Below are 10,363 nucleotides of genomic sequence, written 5' to 3'. Positions count from 1 at the left end.
CAACAATTTAATATCTGAACGTGGCATCCCGATCTGGAGTATCCGATTAAACCGATGTCGCCACACAAGCACGTGAAAATATTTCTCATTTCTGTCATCCATGGCGCGAATTGCTGTGATTTCTTGGAGGCATTACTCATCTCGTCTGCGCCTATTATAACTACACTCGGGAACGGAATGGTTTTAACATATCAGCCATGCCAACCGAAATCGCTACCTTCGCCTCAGGATGCTTCTGGGGTGTTCAGCATATCTTCCTCAAGCACTATCCTGAGGGCAAAGGAATAATCAACACCACCGTGGGCTACACTGGTGGCAAAGCAGACGCGACGAGCCCGGACTACAAGACTGTCTGTACAGGCTCGACGGACCACGCAGAAGCGGTCAAGATAGAGTTTGATCCGGCAGTGGTGGGGTATGATGAGCTCGTTGGTGCGTCGCCATCCTTCTTACTGCCAAACGTAAGCTAACATAGATAACAGAGTTTTTCTACCGCACCCACGACCCAACGACTTTGAACAGCCAAGGCAAGGACACCGGTACACGTCCGTCGTTCATTTCATCCCTGCCGCATCTCCTCATATCCCAGTAGAATATCGTTCCGCCATCTTTACACGTTCTCCCGACCAAGCGGCTGTTGCCAGACGTGTGACGGAAGAGGTGCAGGAGAAACACTTTACACCGTCAGGAAGGAAGATCGTCACCGAGATCGTCGAGGCCGGACCTTGGTGGGACGCGGAGGAGTACCACCAGCTGTATCTGTTCAAGAACCCCGATGGGTATCAGTGCCCGAATCATCGTTTGCATTGGTAGAAGCACGATACTTCCAGACAGATTGTACAGGGCATGTCTTCCTCTTGACATCCATGAATAATCCCATTTCGCTACCTGTACCTGCTCTACCATCCTTTCAAAGTATCACAGTAAATGTCCGAAGCTGCCGACTCCTCTCAAAAGTGAATCTCAGGGCGAAGAGATTTTTTTTGTGTTTGCAGACACGCTCAGCCCGCTCGCTATCTTCGGTGAACACGCTGATAAGATTGTTCCTTTGTCTGTAATTGAGCGAACAACAAGGTTGAAAACTCGTAGATAAGCGACACTGAAGTGCACGAAAGTCCGGCAGAACCCGACCCGGTCACCTTGGATCGGAGACCAAAATGTCTGGACTCCGACCACCACGCTCAGTGACAGCCGCTCTTGACCAGTGGCTCAAGCGCTCAAACTTGAAGCTTGAAGAGTCAATGACCATCAACGGCATAGATTCTGTAGTCACCCCAGTTTTGCCTACTTTTATACTAGAACAGGCAGCAGGCAGCGAGGCCCAACAGATGAGCACTTGGGCAGTCATTCCATTGTTCTGGGTGGATCGATATCTGTACGTACGGTATGCATATGTTTGTGGAAATTGACGATGCAATATCACCACTGTCAAAACGCTGTAGCATTTTCTTCCTGCTCTTCCTCTAGAGGAAATAGATGACCCCTTCATCTTACTGTGATGAAGGAGCCGTCAGATCTTGTGTTGGATTCGTCACATCGGGATTCGGCATGCATCGCTACATCTTGCGGATGTTTGAACGTATGAACTCTCATGATGTATAGGCAGATATCAAGGGGAACTCGGAGACAGCCGCCAGGCTATAATTTAGTGAGTCGTTTTAATCGTTGATGCTTGTACACAGGATTAAGTTGTATCATCAAGGAACTCAATTCGCTCGCTTCCAAGTCCATAAGTGGCAGCGTCTAGTAGTAATCCACACGTTACTTCTGGCCTCGTTACCGGTGCTTGCTAATATGTTGACTTCCTTTGAGACCTGGCCTCAACAGCTTTGGCGGACACGGTGAACATAAGCGACTGAAGAGTTTTGACAGTCACGGAACACAGCAAGATGATCAATGTCCTCCCAACCATCTCTCTGATATTCCCATTCTGGTCTGCATATATAAACATGACGGACGAGCATTTGTCACTGGATCGCCCATTCTGTCGTTCCGTCATTCCTTGCTCTCCGCCTTCACGTTCCCTATTTCTCACATCCGACGTTTGGCACACTGTTTCTTCTCATCTTTGTTCAAGGGCCGATGTATGGCTTGCTCTTGTTTATACTGTGGGTCCTTCAACGTCTGCGCTAAAGATATTTTCTCTCACCCTTGTGCCTCTCATGCAGATCCGCTGCAATCAGGTCATTTGGGCTCAAAATCACCAACTCCGTCCCTGACAATGTGCGGACGGGCGAAACCGTTTCCGCATTTCTGGCCCACTTCGACGGTGATCCAGCCGACTTTTACCTAACCATGTCTTGCACAAGCGGCGGGAAGACAACTAAGTCTGTCTCGAACGTCGCCAATTTCACGTCCGACGCCACTGAAGATATATCTATCGTTTCTTTAGGGTGGGTCCCGTAAGCGTTGTGCCTGCTGCCTCTGATATATTTGGTACAGGAACTGCATCATTAGTGCACTCCTTCATTCCGAGTACGTCATAATCATTTGCTTCTACTGCTTGCTGACATGACTGACACGATGCTACGTTCAGGCCTCAGGCGGACACGCTCATCGCCGAGAGCGAACCTTTCAATCTTCGGGAAAGTACTTCCGAATCACAGCCTTCTCCAACCAGTGCACCAGCGGATCAGTGAGTCTTTCCAATCCACCCGTTGATGCTGGTTTGACTGTCTTGATTCCAGGATATATTTCATCGTGCAGATGATCAATCTCGGGCTGGGTGCGACGTCTTTCCTCGGCGTCCTAGGAATCATTCTATATCTATTTCTCCAGCGTACGCGGGCTACGCCAAGGAATAGGCTAAATACGAAACCGTCTTCCATCAGTGATCCAGTCATCATACCACCTCCCGATCAACGCCTCACCTTTACACCGCCTAAAACAATGGAATCAAACAGAGCAGTCAGGAACTTCTCACTAATATCCAGAAGAACGGCAGACGTTCCCACTGGCGTACAGAGTTTAGGAGCGTCGGACCCATCACAGTATTCTACGACTACGAGCGAGAATCTGACTCTCCTCGCCTTCCCTCTCCCACCCGCTGCTAGGCAGACGGAGCTGCAAGAATTTGTCGCGCGTCTGAGACGCGAGGTTTCGTTGCGGAGCACGAAATTCAGCTTGGAGGAGAGGCGGGCTGCTAGCGAGGAGCGGCTGCACAAACAGATTGCTGGGATGCAAAGTGAGATATCGTATCTGACGGCACAGCTGGACTTGGCATGGGCGATGGGGTTTGGTCAGGCGGTGCCGTCGGCTGATAGTGGTAGTAGGAGGTCAGCGGAGAGTGGGACATTATCGGTGCATTCTCGTGTGCCGCAAGCTTCTAATGTAACTTCGTGACGGTTTTTTATATGTATCATTTGTACTGCATACACATAATGTTGGGGAACAGGAGCTCTCGTTACTATACATATAATGCAAATAGAAAAATACTGAGACGGATGCTCTCTTACAAGGCCTGCTCATGAAGGAGAGTTAGCGGATTTCTGGTTCTTAAGTACAGTGGTCAGGAACATCTCAATCGTGTTCCAATAATGTGGCTCAACTGCGCTAGGTTCTATAGCCAGATCATCAGTACATAGTCGACACGAGATACAAGTCGAAGACCTACCATGTCCTCCCGAAGGGAAAGACTTGAATGTATCCAAGTCGCCAGATGAACGTAGTTCCCACAGTTTCTTCATATGCGCTTCGGGGAACAACTGGATCTCTCTGTCCGCTGAGCATGAGAAGCGGCAGCGTCCCAGGTATAGATGATATCTTGGACTCGGAATCCCATTTCTGGTGCACGATGAAAGCAAAGTAGCGGAGGACGCTCCAGCCTCGGACGATGCTAGGTATGGAGAGAAATGTATTCTCCACAATGAGGGCGAATACCTGCATTGACGGTTGAGTTGGAGGGGTCGACAATGTTTTGAAGCGTACCTTGGTAGGATTTCGGCTAACGAGGGTCGATGGCTACGGCTCCGCCCAATGAGTGACCGTATACAATCTTTGGGGTGCATCGTGAACTTCTGCACTACAGTCGCAGGTGAAAGATGCGTACAATCGGTACCTGGGAGAGCTGCTGGTCAGCCAACGCATAATCAAGCGCCGCCTGTGCATCGTCTCTCAGACCTAAATTATTGCATTCAGTTCATGGGAAAATTTTGGGGAAGCTTGGCCGTATTTACCTTTCTCAGAAGGAAAACCATCGGAGGTTCCATATCTTTGAAGAATGAAAACATGATACTTGGAATAAGATAATCGTAGCACTTACCCTCGGTACGAAACCAACAGAACGTTACACCGTCTCGCATGAATTCATGAGCGAGAAAAGCACAATCCCACCAATGGCACGCATTTCCATGGAAGAGAATGACCGTGGCGAGCGGAGGCTGAATAGCTGAAAGTAAGTTAGGCTCCAGAGCACGGAAGAATGCCTACCAAATCTGAATCCGAATCCGAATCCGAGCCATCGTGGCCATGTAAAAATAGAGCACACCTCAGAACAACATTGTCGGCAGTCGTCATCTCTACACGCGTTATCCTGTCCGACTGCCCGTTGCTCGCGACCTTGTTCCAGAACCAGTCGTAGCATTGACCTGACGGAATGTCAAAGGGAGGGGTGTTTAGGATGAGGACAGAGCGTACGTCGTTCGTTCTTTGGGTCGAAGGCAGCTGGGTAGACGCAAGCGTATTGACCATGTAAGAGGATCTGCTTGCGAATTAGAGAACGGGTAGACGATAGAAATTAAATCTTGGGCATACAGTTTTTAAGATATGAAAGAAAGACATTGAAGGCAGGCAAGAGGTTGAGATGTGTACGCGTCAGGTAGATATACAATGAAAGGTAGACACGCGCTTTCAGCGTGCCTGGGAATTTAAGAATAATACGTCGGCCTGTAACGTTTACAGCAGGGGCCTTTATCAAACTTTGCACATACATGCAGATAACATCCATTACGTTTCGTCGCGTGTAAGGGGGCCAGAAAAAAAAAGGTGGGGTGATTCATAGCGTGCTGTTATCGTGCTGTTGAAGACGCCCAAGGAGAGGGGGAAGGAAAGGCTGTGTATACAGCCCATTAGCCTCGAGGTGGAATTCTAATCGCGTGAATCAGTGGATTGACACGATTAGCAGGAGATCTGAAATGAACCTTGCAGCAAACGCTATGGTTATTACAGGATCAGCAACTCTCGACCCATTGACGAAGCGAGTACGAAGCGGTGGGGACAGTGGTTCAGGATCAAGTACAATTCGAACTCCGATTCCGTCGGATTCTTAACAGTGTACGTGCACTTAATCCAAAAGTGGTGGGCCGCCACGGGGCATTCCAGCAGCTGCCTTCAACATCAAAATGCTCCGCGGCCCGCCACCGAAATCGTCAGCACAGCTGCCACAACGATTGCAATCAAGACCGAGACCTGTATACGCAGAACTCGGAATACTTAGTACGGAGCAACGGTGACTTGCACTGCCATTTATTGGTCTTTCGTATCTTCTTTCAATGCTTGGGACCTCGCTACGTTTGCCTCAAGTTCGACTGCCTGCTTTATCTTGTCTGCTTTCTATTCTCCTTCAGCTCTTTTCGCGTGTGCCACAGTCAAAGGGATCGCCTCAACAACTTACGCCTTGTTTCCTCTCATCCCTTCTAGTTATTATGGGACTCGCAGGCAAGGTTGGTTCTTCGAGGTGAATAGAACTAGCGCCTCCTCGTGGATGTGATGCGTATGACGCGTATCTATGACGAACTCTTGACGACGACGTTCGCCAATTTACGTCCATGGGTGATCATCGTCATCGATCTGTCCCCGCGGAGGATCGTCGACGCCTTCCATTTACAGCCACCTTCCTTTACCTTGTATCACCACTACTACTCCTGCACTGTACGACGCCCTACCTGCAGGAGAGAAGCTCTTCGTGACTTACATTCCTTCAAGTTTCCAACCATGCGTTGGACAGTCGTTCTTTCAATTCTCTCGTTTCTATCAGCTGGACCGGTGCAAGTTTCGGCAATGCAAAAAGCTGGGCTAGCACTTCCAGATCCTGTATTGGCCTCGAAATACCGCGACTTGGTCAAGGACATTTTCAGGACGAGCTACGCCGCTTATAAGTGATTTCATTTTATCTTCGCACATTCGTATTGCTCATATCATAGGCAATACGCGTGGGGCCATGATAATCTCGCTTCTAAAAGCCGGTCGTATTCTGACGCTCGGAATGGCTGGGGTGCTTCCATTATCGACGCTATGAGCACTATGGTGCGTGGTTGTCTCGCTGAACTCTGCTTGCCTCCAGATTATTAATCACCTATGCAGTATGTTATGGACCTGGGTGTATGCGCGCATATTTTCCCTCGCCTCAAGCCCCTTTGAGCCAATATACAGGACCTCCTCAACGATGCTATTGCCTACGTTGGTACCGTCAATTTTCGCTCATCAAAGACTTTGGATCACGTCAGGTATATCGTAGGCTTTTATAGCATCTTCGAGACGACAATACGGTATCTTGGGGGCATTCTTAGCGTTTATGAACTCCGGGGATCCAAGGATAAGGTGCTTCTTAAGCAGGCTGTCGACCTTGGCGATAAGATGGCCTATCCCTGGGTCGGGGTGAGTGACACACTTCTTTTGCGGATAGGTATATTCATTTTGGTCTCGTAGGACAATAACCTACCTTTTGGTACAATTGATTTCACGTCAGACAAGCCTGATGTCGATACGGCAAGTGTTTTTATTCTGTTTTCTTAATGTTTCCACTGATCTCCAATCATATAGACGAACATCGCTGAAGCTGGTACAGTACGTGTTTGATGATCATGTCCTTCTGTGCTTGTTGATCTCACGATATGATCTTAGTTACTCATGGAATGGGCTACGTTAAGCGCATATACCGGCAACGACACATACCGCAAACTGGCCGACAAAGCCATACGCCATATAGCGGGTCAGGTGAGCCCGCTTTTTATTCAATGATACACGGCTCCTGATGCCGTTCTGCTTCCAGGACGCTCCCTTCCCCGGTTGTTCTTTACCCTCAAATTTATCAATACATCGCCTGACAGCGAACAGGTCTCGCTGCGCAAATTATCGATCCGTCTTCAGGAAAATTTGTAGGGGGATACGTCGTCAGTCTATCCATGTTCTCTTTTTTTACAAAACGCTGAAGAAGAATACGAGACATAGGGCGGCGGTTCTGACAGCTACCTCGAATACCTGCTCAAGTATGCACAACTTGCGGACCCCGAAGATCGTCTTTATATTGATACCTGGGCAACGGCTGTAGATTCTTCTATCCAGTATCTATTATCGGTGGGTTCTGCTGGTTGCGGGGCTAAACTCGATGTCAAGTTCATGGTACACAACAGCGTTCCACTGTTGGCAATCATCTTTACACTCGTGATTATGATGCGTCATCGAAGACATTTTACGACGTCGGCTCACATTTGGCTTGTTTTCATGCTGGCAACTGGTTGTACGGTGAATTTTTTTATACCATGCTTCTCCATTATATCATATACTGACATTATGCCGAGGCGGAACTATCCTTCAAAATCAGACTATTGTAAATACTGCCCTGGAACTACTGGATGGATGTTGGAATACGTACGCCAGCACAGAGTACGTATTTCCTAATACACGCCTTGAGCCGCACTTATCATGATACGCTACATCGACAGGACAGGGATAGGGCCTGAAGCCTTCGCTTACATCACTCCCGAACAGAGCGACAGATCACTCTCATCGAATCAACGGTTGTTTTACGATAAACATGGGTTCTACATCACATCCTCTTCCTATATCCTTAGACCAGAAGTCCTCGAATCAAACTTCTATGCTTGGAGAATAACCGGAGATTCCAAGTATCTTGATCGGGTGGCCAAAGCAGTCGACAATTTCCAGAAATACCTGCGAACAGACGTTGCATACGATGGTATCTACAACGTGGATGACCAGACGCCGACCATGGTTAACAATATGGAGAGTTTCTGGTTTGCGGAGGTGTTGAAGTATCTGTGGGTCCCTTTCTGTTTCCTTTAGAAACGCGGAAGACTGATTACCTCGTCGAAGGTATCTGACGTTTGATGATCCTACAAACATGAGCATCGACGATTGTTAGCATTTCTTTTTCGTGTTTTTGGGCGCGCGCCTGACTGGTTATGTTCAGATGTTTTCAATACCGAAGCGCATCCGTTCAGAAAGTTCAAGTCGGATGGACATTAGTTGGTCACCGATAACTCTGTGATGTTCAAGGGTACTAGTAGGGAAAGCCTTGATATCGGCTGTTTGTCACAACTCTATCATACATTTATCATGGTAGCATTATGATTTGAACATTCTATAGGTCGTTATTCTTATCTACAACTTCTATCAATAGTGTAAGCCCGACATCGAATAACCGCCGCTCCGTGGTACAAGGATTATAATGCACGTATCACCGGCATTTAGCTAGTCCGAACCCGTGGTCCTGCATTTGTGCAAAATACGAAAGTTTTGCGACAAGCCAGAAGTATCTTGATCCGTGTTCTCTGAAGGAGGTCCATTCGTCGCGATCAGGATAATCTCGGACATCTAATAATTGGGCGAGTTATTGTGTTTCTGCCGAACGCTTACGCGCCGAACTCCTACATGGGTCTTTTGGTGAGCTAGAAGCGTGTCATTGCGATAGCTATTAACTATGGACACGACATGGTCTACGGGTCGATGGCGTAGTTGGTTATCGCATCTGTCTAACACACAGAAGGTCCTCAGTTCGAACCTGGGTCGACTCATTTTGTTTAGAAGTACTTCTTTTTGTCGTCATTGTAGAATGAGAAACTGGAATTTTATATCTATTTTTGGACTATGCGCGGTACAGGTACGAATGCCAAAAAGTAGTGGCATACACAACCGGAGTTAAGAGATCTTGTTAACTGAACTTCCCTCAGACAATCATTTCAGATGATTTATGTAGTCTGTCAGCGTACACTTTACCGACCAATCTTACTTTCTGCAGGTAGTTTAGTATACAGACTCAAGTCCCAGTCACCCTTCGAGCACTTGGATAAAAAGATGTACATTTTCGTATCATAGGTCTACAATAGCGCAAGAGTTTCGAGTGTAGTAGCTTCTGGTTCGATTCCAGTCGTCTACGATGATGGGGTTGCAAGTAAGACATCCTTCTTTTTCAGGAGGGCACCCATCAGTTCCAAGTAAGAGATGGCAAGGGCGACAGAAGACGTACAGTACGGAGCAGTGTTCGATCAGGCGCTCGTACCAGTGGTGTGGTGAAAGGCCGAAGGAAAGCATCGGCACTCATCGACATCACGAGCATAGTTGCCCCAAGAAGCCGATGAATGAGAAAGAAATAACAAATTGTAGAATGTAGCTGAAGATAGGGCAGGAGATCCGCTGTCAGTGTTAGGTCCAAATGGAGGTCGACACCAGCTAGTGTTTCGGTCACAGGCTACTCGTTGTTGGCATCAGGACTTGAGTCGGTATCGCAGCAAAGAACAACGCACCTTAACAGTCTCAGTTGCATATGAACATGCCTGCTCTTATCCCTCCTGTATGTCTGTAACTTGAATTCCTGACAAAGGGTCCCGTTTCGCGTGTCGTAAACTAGATCCCTTGGCAGTGGTTCACTGGAGAAGCAGCATGATACTACGGCATGGTTGTAATAGTTATAGCTGCTGCTCTATTTTGTTCATTTATCTTGCCTGAAAAGGTGTCCCTGCTATAAGCATCAATGCGAGTACCATAGGAAATCGATACGAGCTCACCCAAGAGACCGGCACCATCGGTATGCTCGTGCTGACTGACCACAATCTCCCGGGACGTTCATCTCGGTACCTCTCCTAGGTTGGTGAACTGACGAGTGGAGGCGTTGGAGACCGTGACCGTATCTGGTAAATGGTGATGTGGTACGCTGGTGTTGGTGTTGGTGGTGTCGGAGTTTGAAACGCGCTTTGACTCTAACATCGTCTACCAGTACTCCAGTGCCGATGCCCTCTTCTCTCTCTATTCATCCTCGAAACTACGGAGACCGTCGGATTGGAGGAACTCCTCAAACGAGTACTGGAGTCCAAGAACGCGATTGCGACCACAGGAATCCCAGCTTCAACTGGCAATAAGATCAAAGAGACGAAAGACAATATTATGCGAAACATTGGGCAAAGACGCTAGTACGTCTCTGTACTATATACCTCTTCTATGTGCCTCGTATTTACGCTGTTTTAGACGCGCATACCCTCACCTTGGATAATTCAACGACAGTTTAATGTACACGGATCCGTATTCAACACACCGTGAACATGGCAGATCTCAGTATAGCTACGGTGATGTTGTTCTCTGGACGAGTAGATCACAGGTAGAGGTATAGGACTGTAAGCCTTGTGGTGCT

General features: G+C 47.9%; 1 non-coding gene across 1 annotated transcript; it reads left to right on the top strand.

Annotated features, from left to right (window-relative positions):
* Window positions 1-8,679: 8,679 nt before the first annotated feature.
* On the top strand, window positions 8,680-8,753 carry EV420DRAFT_t356. Its single transcript has one exon. It is a non-coding gene; the product is annotated as a tRNA-Val (tRNA).
* The last annotated feature ends 1,610 nt before the right edge of the window (window positions 8,754-10,363 follow it).

The sequence above is a fragment of the Desarmillaria tabescens genome, assembly GCF_030435595.1.
Source record: "Desarmillaria tabescens strain CCBAS 213 chromosome Unknown EV420scaffold_251, whole genome shotgun sequence".
In the NCBI taxonomy this organism is placed as follows: Eukaryota; Fungi; Basidiomycota; class Agaricomycetes; order Agaricales; family Physalacriaceae; genus Desarmillaria; species Desarmillaria tabescens.
This window is presented reverse-complemented; position numbering and strand designations above follow the sequence as displayed.